Source organism: Stegostoma tigrinum, chromosome 2, assembly GCF_030684315.1.
Source record: "Stegostoma tigrinum isolate sSteTig4 chromosome 2, sSteTig4.hap1, whole genome shotgun sequence".
NCBI lineage: Eukaryota > Metazoa > Chordata > Chondrichthyes > Orectolobiformes > Stegostomatidae > Stegostoma > Stegostoma tigrinum.
The window spans coordinates 162195059-162209200 of NC_081355.1; the positions used below are offsets into that span (position 1 = coordinate 162195059).

Sequence of the window (14142 nt, forward strand, 5' to 3'; positions counted from 1 at the left end):
GGCACTTGACAAGGTTCCCCAACGTGGGCTCATTACGGGTGACACAGTAGCTCAGTGGTTAGCACTGCAGCCTCACAGTGCCACAAACCCAGGTTCGATTCCAGCCTCGGGCGACTGTCTGTGTGGAGTTTGCACATTCTTGCCGTGTCTGCGTGGGTTTCCTCTGGGTCCTCCGCTTTCCTCCCACAGTCCAAAGGTGTGCAGGTAGATGGATTGGCCATGCTAAATTGCCTGCAGTGTTCAGGGATGCGTAGGCTAGGTGAGTTGTAACTGAAAGGGTCTGGGTGGGATGCTCGGTGGGCCGGTGTGGACTTGTTGGGCCAAAGGGCCTGTTTCCACAGTGTAGGGATTCTGTGTTCAGAAAGTAAGGAGGCATGGAATTCAGGGATATTTGGCTGTTGGGATCCAAAACAGGCAGTCCAATAGAAGACAGAGGGTGGTAGTAACTGGAAAGTATTTAGCCTGGAGCTCAGTGACCAGTGGTGTTCTGCAGGGATCTGTTCTGGGACCTCTGCTCTTTGTGATCTTTTTAAATTACTTGGATGAGGAAGTGGAAGGGTGGGTTAGTAATTTTGCTGATTATACGAAGGTTGGTGGAGTTGTGGACAGTGTGAAGGGCTGTTGTAGGTTGCAACAGGACATTGACAGGATGCAGAGCTGGGCAAAGAAGTGGCAGATGGAATTTAACCCAGAAAAGTGTGAAGTGATTCATTCTGGAAGGTTGAATTTGAATACAGAATACAGGGTAATGGCAGGATTCTTAGCAGTGTGGAGGAACAGAGGGATCTTGGGGTCCACGGTCATAGATCCCTCAAAGCTGCTACCCAAGTTGATAGGGTTATGAAGAAGACGTATGGTGTGTTGGCTTTCATTGGCAGGGGGATTGAGTTTAAGACCCGCGAGGTGATGCTGCAGCTCTATAAAACTCTGGTTAGACCGCAATTGGAATATTGTGTTCAGTTCCGGTCACCTCATTATAGGAAAGATGTGGAAGCTTCAGAGAGGAGATTTATGAGGATGCTGCATGGACTGGAGGGCAGGTCTTGTGAGGGAAGGTTGAGAGAGCAATGGCTTTATTCATTGGAGCAAAGAAGGAAGAGAGGTGACTTGAGAGAGGTTTATGAGATGATGAGAGTCATAGATAGAGTGCATAGTCAGAGACATTTTCCCAGGGTGGAAATGATGATTACGAGGGGGCTTAATTTTAAGGTGATTGGAGGAAGGTATAGGGGAGATGTCAGAGGTAGTTATTGACACAGAGAGTGATTACTAGGGGTCAATTACTAGGGGTCATGAATTCAAAGTGAGAGGAGGAAAGTTAAAGGGAGATATGCGTGGAAAGTTCTTTACACAGAGGGTGGTGGGTGCCTGGAACACGTTGCCAACGGAGATGGTAGACGCAGACACGCTAGCGTCTTTTAAGATATATTTGGACAGGTACATGGATGGGCAGGGAGCAAATGGACACAGACTGTTAGAAAATAGATGACAGGCTAGACAGAGGATCTTGATTGGCGCAGGCTTGGAGGGCCGAAGGGCCTGTTCCTGTGCTGTAGGTTTCTTTGTTTCTTTGTTTCTTTGATGGGCATGTGGAATGCACTACCGACAGTGGTAGTAGAGTCAGATACATTAGGGGCATTTAAGCGACTCTTGGGTAGACATGTAGTGGATAGTAAAATGTAGGGTATGCAGGGTAGTAGGAGAATAGGCCCGCACAACATTGTGTGCTAAGAATAACAAACATAGAGCTGGAAGAACACAGCAGGCCAAGAAGCATCTTAGGAGCACATGCTTGGCCTGCTGTGTTCATCCAGCTCTACACTTTGCCATCTCGGATTCTCCAGCATCTACAGCTCCCATATTCTCTCATATGGTTGTGGGCTAAAGGGCCTGTACTGTGCTGTACTGTTCAATGTTCTATGTTCTATGATAGCTGGTCAGCATGGATGAGATGGACTGGAGGGTCTGTTGCCATGCTGTATGACTCTTTAATTTTAAAATAAACTGAGGCCTTTGCTGAGTACAGAACATTCATCATCGGAGAGCAGAAGGTTAGTGAATACCTGACAGGAGATGGGGTTGGGGGAGTGGATGAGAGGAAGGCTCCAGAGGGCATTGGTATCTCTGAGTTGTTGCATCTTTTGTGCATATCTGAGGCTTGCTGCAGTGTTCCTGTGAAGCTCAACGCAAGCTGGAGAAACAACAGGGACCCTACAGTCTTCTGGACTCAATATTGAGTTTAATAATTTTGTGGCCTAAACTCCCTCATGTCCTCACCCCCTACCCCACACATAGCCTGCCATTACACACCCCCTATTATTAGCCACTAACAGTCTCCAATAACAGCTATTTACCTTCCCAGCCTGATCATTATCCACTCCTCTGTCTGTTAAACTGTTCTAGAATAAAGAACAAAGAACAAAGAAAATTACAGCACAGGAACACGCCCTCCAAATCTGCGCCAATCCAGATCCTCTATCTCAACCTGTCGCCTATTTCCCAAGGATCTGTATCCCTCTGCTCCCTGCCCATTCACGTATCTGCCTGGATACATCTTAAATGACACTATCGTGTCCACCTCTACCACCTCCACTGGCAATGTGTTCCAGGCACCCACCACCCTCTGCGTAAAGAACTTTCCACGCATATCTCCCTTAAACTTTTCCCTCTGACCTTGAAATTATGACCCCTAGTAATTGAGTCCTTCACTCTGGGAAAAAGCTTCTTGCTATCCACCCTGTCTATACCCCTCATGATTTTGTAGGCCTCAATCAGGCTCCCCCTCAACCTCCGTCTTTCTAATGTCAATAATCCTAATCTACTCAACCTCTCTTCATAGCTAGCACTCTCCATACCAGGCAGCATCCTGGTGAACCTCCTCTGCACCCTCTCCAAAGTGTCCAATCCTTTTGGTAATGTGGCGACCAGAACTGTACACAGTACTCCAAATGTGGCCGAACTAAAGTCCTACACAACTGTAACATAGAACATAGAACATTACAGCACAGTACAGGCCCTTCGGCCCTCGATGTTGTGCCGACCTGTCATACCAATCTGAAGCCCATCTAACCTACACTATTCCATGTACATCCATATGCTTATCCAATGACGACTTAAATGTACCTAAAGTTGGCGAATCTACTACCGTTGCAGGCAAAGCGTTCCATTCCCTTACTACTCTCTGAGTAAAGAAACTACCTCTGACATCTGTCCTATATCTTTCACCCTTCAATTTAAAGCTATGCCCCTTTGTGCTCGCCGTCACCATCCTAGGAAAAAGGCTCTCCCTATCCACCCTATCTAAACCTCTGATTATTTTAAATGTCTCAATTAAGTCACCTCTCAACCTTCTTATCTCTAACAAAAGCAGCCTCAAGTCCCTCAGCCTTTCCTCGTAATACCTTCCCTCCATACCAGGTAACATCCTAGTAAATCTCCTTTGCACCCTTTCCAAAGCTTCCACATCCTTCTTATAATGCGGTGACCAGAACTGTACGCAATTCTCCAATGCGGCCGCAACAGAGTTTTGTACAGCTGCAGCTGAACCTCTTGGTTCCGGAACTCGATCCCTCTATTAATAAAAGCTAAAACACTGTATGCCTTCTTAACAGTCCTGTCAACCTGGGTGGCAACTTTCAAGGATCAGTGTACATGGACACCAAGATCTCTCTGCTCATCTACACTATGAAGAATCTTACCATTAGCCCAGTACTTTGCCTTCCGGTTACGCCTACCAAAGTGCATCACCTCACACTTGTCTGCATTAAACTCCATTTGCCACCTCTCAGCCCAGCTCTGCAGCTTATCTATGTCTGTCTGCAACCTATAGCATCCTTCATCACTATCCACAACTCCACCGATGTTAGTGTCGTCTGCAAATTTACTAACCCATCCTTCTACGCCCTCATCCACGTCCTTCATAAAAATAACAAATAGCAGTGGACCCAACACCAATCCTTGCGGTCCACCACTAGTAACTGGTCTCCAGGATGTACATTTCCCCTCAACTACCACCCTCTGTCTTCTTTCAGCAAGCCAATTTCCAATCCAAACTGCTATATCTCCCACAATCCCATTCCTCCGCATGACCTGCCAACTCTTGGACTCAATACCCCGTCCAATGAAGGAAAGCATGCCATATGCCTTCTTGACCACTCTATCCACCTGTGTTGGCACCTTCAGGGTACAATGGATCTGAACACCCAGATCTCTCTGTGCATCAATTTTCCCCAGGACTTTTCCATTTACCATATAGTTCTCTCTTGAATTGAATCTTTCAAAATGCATCACCTCGCATTTGACTGGATTGAACTCCATCTGCCATTTCTTTGCCTAGCTCTCCAGTCTCCCTATATTCTGCTGCATTCTCCGACAGTCCCCTTCACTATCTGCTACTCCACCAATCTTAGTGTCATCTGTAAACTTGCTGATCAGACCATCTATACCTTACTCCAGATCATTTTTATACATCACAAACAACAGTGGTCCCAACACAGATCCCTGTGGAACACCACTGGTCACAGTTCTCTATTTTGAGAAACTCCCTTCTACTACAACTCTCTGTCTCCTGTTTGCCAGCCAGTTCTCTATCTATCCAGCTAGTACACCCTGGACCCCATGCGACTCCACTTTCTCCATCAGCCTACCATGGGGAACCTTATCAAATGCCTTACTGAAGTCCATGTATATGACATCCACAGTCCTTCCCTCATCTATCAACTTTGTCACTTCCTCAAAGAATCTATCAAGTTGGTAAGACATGACCTTCCCTGCACAAAACCAGGCTGCCTATCACTAATAAGTGATAATGGGAACTTCATCAGAAGGGTCTAGTCCCGAAACGTCAGCTTTTGTGCTCCTGAGATGCTGCTGGGCCTGCTGTGTTCATCCAGCCTCACATTTTATTATCTTGCCTATCACTAATAAGCCCATTTTCTTCCAAATGTAAATAGATCCTATCCCTCAGTATCTTCTCCAGCAGCTTCCCTACCACTGACATCAGGTTCACCGGTCTATAATTACCTGGATTATCCCTGCTACCCTCCTTAAACAAGGGGACAACATTACAAATTATCTTGTCTTCCGGGACCTCAGCCGTGCTCAAGGATGCTGCAAAGATATCTGTTATGACCCAGCTATTTCCTCTCTCACTTCGCTCAGCAACCTGGGCGTTTGTCCACCCTAATGCCTTTTAGAATACCCAACACTTCCCCCTAATTACCTCGACTTGACCTAGAAGAATAAAACATCTATCCCTAATCTCAACATCTGTCATGTCCCTCTCCTCAGTGAACACTGTTGCAAAGTGCTCCTTAAGAATCTCACTCATTTTCTCTGACTCCTCGCAGGTGTAGAAGGTAATGAGAGGCATGGATAGAGTTGGTAGTCAGAGACTTTTCCCCGGGGCAGGACTGACTGCCATGAGGGGTCATAGTTTTAAGGTGTTAGGAGGAAGGTATGGAGGAGACGTCAGAGGGAGGTTCTTCACCCAGAGAGTTGTGAGCGCATGGAATACTTTGCCAGTGGTAGTCGTGGAAGCAGAGTCATTAGTGACATTTAAGCGACTGCTGGACATGCACATGGACAGCAGTGAATTGAGGGGAATGTAGGTTCGGTTATTTTAGTTTTGGATTAGGATTATTCTGTGGCACAACACCATGGGCCGAAGGGCCTGTACTGTGCTGTACTTTTCTATGTTCTATGTTCTATAACTTCCCCACTTTGTCCTTGAGTGGGCCAACCCTGTCTGTAGTACCCTGTTGCTCCTTATGTATGGATAAAAGGCTTCAGGATTTTCGTTAACCCTGTTTGCTGAAGGGTTATATTTCATGACCCCTTCGATTCCCCTTAATTCCTGTTTTCAGATTTGTCTTACTTTCCCAATATTCTCCAAAGCTTTGTCTGTTTTCAGTCCCCTAGACCTTATGTATGCTTCCTTTTTCATCTTTGCTAGTCTCACAATTTCACCTGTAATCCATGGTTCCCTATTCTTACCCTCTCTATCCCTCATTTTCAGAGGAACATGTCTCTTCTGCATGCTAATCAACCTCTCTTTAAAAGCCTCCCACATATCAAATGTGGATTTACCCTCAAACAGCTGCTGCCAATCCACATTCCCCAGCTCCTGCCAAATTTTGCTGTATTTGGCCTTCCCCTGGTTTAGTGCTCTTCCTTTAGGAACAGTCTTGTCTTTGTCCATCACTATTCTAAACCTTACGGAATTGTGATCACTATTCCCAGAGTAATCCCCGCCTGAAACTTCAACCCCCTGGCTGTGTTCATTCCCCAACACCAGGCCCAGTACGGCCCCTTCCCGAGTTGGACTACATACATACTGCTCCATGAAACCCTCCTGGATGCTGCTTCCAAATTCTGCTCCATCTGGACCCCTAATACTGAGTGAATCCCAGGCAATGTTGGGAAAATCAAAATCTCCCAGCACCACCACCCTGTTTCTCCTACACCTTTCCATTATCTGTTTACATATTTGTACCTCTATCTCACGCTCGCTGTTGGGAGGCCTGTAGTACAGCCCCAACATTGTTTCTGCATCCTTCCTGTTTCTGAGTTCCACCCATATTGCCTCACTGCTTGAGTCCTCCATGGGGCCCTCCTTCAGTGCGGCTGTGATATCGTCTTCGACCGTTACTGCAACTCCTCCACCCCTTTTACCTCCCTCTCTATCCTGCCTGAAGCATCTATATCCTGGATATTTAGTTGCCAATCTTGCCCTTCCCAAGTCTCAGTACTCGCATTAACATTATACTCCCAGGTACTTAGCCAAGACCTAAATTCATCTGCCTTCCCTACTACACTTCTTGCATTAAAACAAATGCACCTCAGACCACCTGTCCCTTTGTGTTCATCAGCTGCTCTGTGCCTCCTCTTCTCCTTAGTCACACTGACTTCATTATCTAGTTCCTTACAGGCGTTAGTTACTACTCTAGTTCCTTACAGGCTTTAGTAAGTATTATCGTTTCTTTCATGCTTTAGTTACTATTATAGTTACTTACAGGCTTTAGGTCCTATTAGCGTTGCTTACAGGCTTAGGTTACTATTATAGTTCTTTACGTGCTTTAGTTCCTATTATAGTTCCTTACAGGCTTTAGTTACTATTATAGAGATAATGGGAACTGCAGATGCTGGAGAATCCAAGATAACAAAATGTGAAGTTGGATGAACACAGCAGGCCAAGTAGCATCTCAGGAGCACAAAAGCTGATGTTTCGGGCCTAGACACTTCATCAGAGAGGGGGATGGGGAGAGGGTTCTGAAATAAATAGGGAGAGAGGGGATGACGGACCGAAGATGGATAGAGGAGAGGATAGGTGGAGAGGAGAGTATAGGTGGGGAGGTGGGGAGGGGATAGGGCAGTTTGGGGAGGACAGACATGTCAAGGAGGTGGGATGAGGTTAGTAGGTGGGAGATGGAGGTGCGGTTTGAGGTGGGAGGAGGGGATAGGTGAGTGGAAGAACAGGTTAGGGAGGAGGGGATGAGCTGGGTTGGTTTTGGGATGCACTGGGGGAAGGGGAGATTTTCAAGCTTGTGAAGTCGACATTGATACCATTGGGCTGCAGGGTTCCCAAGCGAAATATGAGTTGCTGTTCCTGCAACCTTCGGGTAGCATCGTTGTGGCACTGCAGGAGGCCCATGATGGACATGTTGTCTAAGGGATGGGAGGGGGAGTTAAAATGGTTCGCGAATGGGAGGTGCAGTTATTTATTGTGAACCGAGCGGAGAAGTTCTGCAAAGCGGTCCCTAAGCCTCCGCTTGGTTTCCTCAATGGAAGCCACACCGGGTACAATGGATACAATATACCACGTTGGCAGATGTGCAGGTGAACATCTGCTTGATATGGAAAGTCATCTTGTGGCCTGGGATGGGGGTGAGGGAGGAGGTGTGGGGGCAAGTATAGCACTTCCTGCGGTTGCAGGGGAAGGTGCCAGGTGTGGTGGGGTTGGAGGGGAGTGTGGAGCAGACAAGGGTGTCACGGAGAGAGTGGTTCCTCTGGAAGGCAGACAAGGGTAGGGATGGAAAAATGTCTTGGGTGGTGGGGTCGGATTGCAGATGGCGGAAGTGTCGGAGAATGATGCGTTGAATCCGGAGGTTGGTGGGGTGGTATGTGAGGACGAGGGGGATTCTCTTAGGGCGGTTATTGCGGGGGCGGGGTGTGAGGGATGTGTTGTGGGAAATGCAGGAGACACGGTCAAGGGCGTTCTCTTGCGGTCCTTGAAGAACACAGACATCTGGGATGTGTGGGAGTGGAATGCCTCATCCTGGGAGCAGAAGCATGGAAGGAATTGGGAATAGGGGATGGAATTTTTGCAGGGGGGTGGGTGGGAGGAGGCGTATTCTTGGTAGCTGTGGGCGTCAGTGGGCTTGAAGTCCCTTACAGGCTTTGGCTACTATTATAGTTCCTTAGAGGCTTTAGTTACTGCTCTAGTTCCTTACAGGCTTTAGTTACTGCTCTAGTTCCTTACAGTCTTCAGCTACTATTATATGCTTACATGCTTTATTCCTATGATAGTTACTTACTGGCTTTAGTTACCACTATATTTCCTGACAGGCTGCAGTTACTGCTCTAGTTACTTAGAACGTAGAACATTACAGCACAGTACAGGCCCTTTGGCCCTCGATGTTGTGCCAACCTGAAGCCCATCTAACCTACACTATTCCACGTACGTCCATATGCTTGTCCAATGACGACTTAAATGTACCTAAAGTTGGCGAATCTACTACCGTTGCAGGCAAAGCGTTCCATTCCCTTACTACTCTCTGAGTAAAGAAACTACCTCTGACATCTGTCCTATATCTTTCACTCCTCAGTTTAAAGCTATGCCCCCTGGTGCTAGCCGTCACCATCCTAGGAAAAAGCCTCTCCCTATCCACCCTATCTAACCCTCTGATTATTTTATATGTTTCAATTAAGTCACCTCTCAACCTTCTTCTCTCTAACGAAAACAGCCTCAAGTCCCTCAGCCTTTCCTCGTAAGACCTTCCCTCCATACCAGGCAACATCCTAGTAAATCTCCTCTGCACCCTTTCCAAAGCTTCCACATCCTTCTTATAATGCGGTGACCAGAACTGTACACAATACTCCAAGTGCGGCCGCACCAGAGTTTTGTACAGCTGCAGCTGAACCTCTTGGTTCCGGAACTCAATCCCTCTATTAATAAAAGCTAAAACACTGTATGCCTTCTTAACAGCCCTGTCAACCTGGGTGGCAAATTTCAAGGATCTGTGCACATGGACACCGAGATCTCTCTGCTCATCTACACTACTAAGAATCTTACCATTAGCCCAGTACTTTGCCTTCCGGTTATTCCTACCAAAGTGCATCACCTCACACTTGTCCGCATTAAACTCCATTTGCCACCTCCCAGCCCAGCTCTGCACCTTCTCTATGTCTCTCTGCAACCTACAGCATCCTTCGTCACTATCCACAACTCCACCAACTTTAGTGTCGTCTGCAAATTTACTAACCCATCCTTCTATGCCCTCATCCAGGTCATTTATAAAAATGACAAATAGCAGTGGACCCAACACCGACCCTTGCGGTACACCACTAGTACTGGTCTCCAGGATGAACATTTCCCATCAACCACCACCCTCTGTCTTTTTTCAGCAAGCCAATTTCCGATCCAAACTGCTATATCTCCCACAATTCCATTCCTCTGCATTTTGTCCAATAGCCTATTGTGGGGAACCTTATCGAACGCCTTGCTGAAATCCATATACACCACATCAACCGGTTTACTCTCATCTACCTGTTTGGTCACCTTCTCAAAGAACTCAATAAGGTTTGTGAGGCACGACCATGCCTTTACAAAACCGTGCTGACTATCCCTCATCAAATTATTCCTTTCTAGATGATTATAAATCCTATCTCTTATAACCTTTTCCAACACTTTACCAACAACTGAGGTAAGGCTCACTGGTCTATAATTACCAGGGTTGTCTCTACTCCCCTTCTTGAACAGGGGAACCACATTTGCTATCCTCCAGTCATCTGGCACTATTCCTGTAGACAATGACGAGTTAAAGATCAATGCCAAAGGGTTGGCAATCTCCTCCCTGGCTTCCCAGAGGATCCGAGGATAAATCCCATCCGGCCCAGGGGACTTATCTATCTTCACACTCTGTAGGATTTCTCACACCTCTTCCTTGTGAAACTCAATCCCATCTAGTCTAGTAGCCTGTATCTCAGTATTCTCCTCAACAACATTGTCGTTTTCTAGAGTGAGTCCTGTCGAAAAAAAGGCTTACAAGCTTTCAGTACTATTATAGTTCCTTACAGGCTTCAGTTACTACTCCAATTCCTTCCTGCTTTAGTTCCTATTATAGTTCCTTACAGGCTTTAGTTATAGGCCTTAACAGATATTTTTGCAGCATCCTTAAACACGGGTGAGGTCCCGGAGGACTGGAGAATTGCTAATTTTGTTCCCTTGTTCAAGAAGGGCAGCAGGGATAATCCAGGTAATTATAGACCGGTGAGCCTGATGTCAGTGGTAGGGAAGCTGCTGGAGAAGATACTGAGGGATAGGATCTCTTTACATTTGGAAGAAAGTGGGCTTATCAGTGATAGACAACATGATTTTGTGCAGGCAAGGTCATGTCTTATCAACTTAATAGAATTCTTTGAGGACGTGACAAAGTTGATTGATGAGGGAAAGGCTGTAGATGTCATATACGTGGACTTCAGTAAGGCGTTTGATAAGATTCTCCATGGCAGGCTGATGGAGAAAGTGAGGTTGCATGCGGTCCAGGGTGTGCTAGCTAGATTGATGAAAAAAAAACTGACTAGGCAACAGGAGACAGAGAATAGTAGTGGTCAGGGGTTTCTCAAATTGGAGACCTATGACCAGTGGTGTTCCACAGGGATCTGTGCTAGGACCACTGTTGTTTGTGATATATGTAAATGATCTGGAGGAAGGTGTAGGTGGTCTGATCAGCAAGTTTGCAGATGAGACTGAGATTGGTGGAGGAGCAGATAGTGAGGGAGACTGTCAGAGATTACAGCAGAATATAGATAGACTGGAGAGTTGGGCAGATAAATGGCAGATGGAGTTCAATCCGGGCAAATGCGAGGTGATGCTTTTTGGAAGATCTACAGTAAATGGAAAAGCCCTGGGGAAAATTGATGAACAGAGAGATCTGGGTGTTCAGGTCCATTGCCCCTGAAAGGTGGCAATGCAGGTGGATAGAGTGGTCAAGAAGGCATATGGCATGCTTTCCTTCATTGGACGGGGTATTGAGTACAAGAGTTGACAGGCCATGTTACAGTTGTGTAGGACTTTGGTTTGGCCACATTTGGAGTACTGTGTACAGTTCTAGTCGTCACATTACCAAAAGGATGTGGATGCTTTGGAGAGGGTGCAGAGGAGGTTCACCAGGATGTTGCCTGGTATGGAGGGTGCTAGCTATGAAGAGAGGATGAGTAGATTAAGATTGTTTTCATTATTAAGATGGAGATTGGGGTTGACCTGATTGAGGTCTACAACATCATGAAGGGTATAGACAGGGAGGATAGCAAGAAGCTTTTTCCCAAGTAGGGGACTCAATTTCTAGGGGTCATGAGTTCAAAGTTTAAGGGAGATATTCGTGGAAAGTTCTTTACACAGAGGGTGGTGGGTGCCTGGAACGCGTTTCTAGCGGAGGTGGTAGACGCAGACACGATAGTGTCTTTTAAGATGTATTTGGAAAGGTACATGGATGGTCAAGGAGGAAAGGGATAGAAAATAGATGACAGGTTTCGGTCGAGGATCTCAATCAGCGCAGGCTTGGAGGGCCGAAGGGCCTGTTCCTGTGTTGTAATTTTCTTTGTTCTTTGTTCTTTGTTCTTAGTTACTACTCTAGTTTCTTACAGGCTTTAGTTACTGCTCTAGTTCCTTACAGGCTTTAGTTACTACTCTTCAGAATCCCTACAATGTAGGAACAGGCCGTTTGTCTCAAAAGGGTAACTCTGATCCTCTGAACAGCATCCCACCAGACCCATTCCCCTCTCTATCCCTGTAACCCTGCATTCCCATAGCTAACATACCTAGCCTGCACTGTGTGCAATATAGCATTGCCAGTCTGCCTAACTTGCACATCTTTGGACTGTGGGAGGAAACCGGAGCACCTGGAGGAAACCCACACAGACACAGGGAGAATGTGCAAACTCCACACAGAGGCTGGAATCTAACCCAGGTCCCTGGCGCTGTGAGATTGCAGTGCTAACGACTGATTCACTGTGCCAGCCTGTGATTCTCTTTGGGTGTACCCCTATCTGTCATTTACTCCTTAACCCCACCCCCATCCCTACGTGTTACACTGTAAGCTGACATTTTCCCAGCTTACCATCAGTTTGTTGGACCTGAAATGTTAAATCTGATTTTTTTCTTCCCAGATGCTGCCAGACCTGCTGAGCTTTTCCAGCAATTTGTGTTTTTTTTCCTGATTTTCAGCAATCTTAGTGCTTTTGGTTTTTATTCTCATTACTGTGATGGGGAATGTGCAGGACTGCACCAATATCATGTCTTCCTTTATCAGAATCACAAGTACCTTGTACTGTGTTAGTTAATGTAAAACACCGGAGGTGCCATAAGGCTATTCTTTTGCCGAGCTGCTTTCTCATTTGTTCACCTGGAACCCAGTCAGGCATCTGGTATATGTCTATTTGCAAAAAGCTAGTACTGATCATGGTTAATAACTAACTTGTATCACTAGCGTGTGTCTCAGGTTTGTGTTTTTCCTTAGAGGTGTTGGCTGTGTGATTAGTAAACACATTGGTTGTGTCCTGGAATGCTTTTAAAAACTTAATCGACTTGAGAGCCAGTTTACGATTCCGGTCCTAATTGAATGGTCTTTGCTTGGTCCCAGATGTTCCTCAGTACCGTTATTCACAACTTCTGCTGCAGAGAATATATCTGTGACTTGAGATCCTAAATATTGTTCGGGAGACAATGGCCAAGTGGTATTATCACTGGAATGTTAATCCAGTGGATCTGATGAATGTTCTGGGGACCAGGTTCAAATCCTGCCAGAGCAGATGGTGGAATTTGCATTAGATGAAAAGCTGCAATTAATAATCTTATGATGACCATGAATCCATAGTCAATTGTCAGGAAATTAGCTAATGCTCTTTGGGGAAGGAAATCTGCCTTTCTTATCTGGTCTGGGCTACATGTGACTCCAGACTCCTATTGGTTGATTCTCAACTGCGCTGTGAGCAACAAGGGATGGGCAACTGGCTTCATCTTGTGAATAAACAAAAAAATAATATTAAGGGTATTAACTGTTGCATATTTGGCACTGACTAATTCTAATAAGCCTCACTTTTTCCTCAAATTGATCTTTTGCCTAAGTAGGTAAACGATAGCTTGGTGATGGGTGAGCACCATTCAGGTATTTGTATCTCAGCCACGTTAAGGGCTAAGTGTACATGCCTACATCCTGATACATAAACAGACAGATTTTCCCGTATCAGCTCATCTTGCTCCCTCGGTCTCGCATTGTGTTTCACTGCCATTTGGATCCCAGGGTTGGGTTGGGGGGCGGGGGTGTGGGCGCTGTGGTGGTGCCTGGTGTGGTGACTGCTGGAGTGCTTTTGATTTGATTTGATTTATTATTGTCACATGTACAGACATACAGTGAAAGATATTGTTTTGTGTGCTAAATAGACAAATCATACCTTATGTATTTACATCAGAGTAATAGAACTGAATGCAGAATATAGCATTATAGCTACAGAGAATGTACTGAGAAAGATCAATTCTAATATATGAGAGGTCAGTTCGTAAATCTGGTGATAGCAGGGAAGAAGCTGTTCTTAAATCTTTGAGTATATGTTTTCAAAATTTCATATCTTCTGCCCAATGAAGGAGGGTGGAAGAGAGTATAACTGGGATGGGTAGAATATGCCGCCCGAGGATGGAATTAGAACATGGAACATAGAACATTACAGCACAGAACAGGTCCTTCGGCCCTCGATTTTGTGCCGACCTGTCATACCGATCTGAAGCCCATCTAACCTACACTATTCCATGTACTTCCATATGCTTGTCCGATGATGACTTAAATGTACTTAAAGTTGGTGAATCTACTACCAAATTGAACCCAGGCCCCTGGCACTAGGGTACCAGTGCTAACCACAATGCCGCTA

The 14142-nt window shown here is 45.9% G+C and overlaps 1 protein-coding gene across 2 annotated transcripts in view; it reads left to right on the forward strand.

Annotated features, from left to right (window-relative positions):
- Positions 1-14142, forward strand: part of LOC125463118 (plectin-like) — a 392251-nt gene that overhangs the window by 18124 nt on the left and 359985 nt on the right. The window lies entirely within an intron of this gene.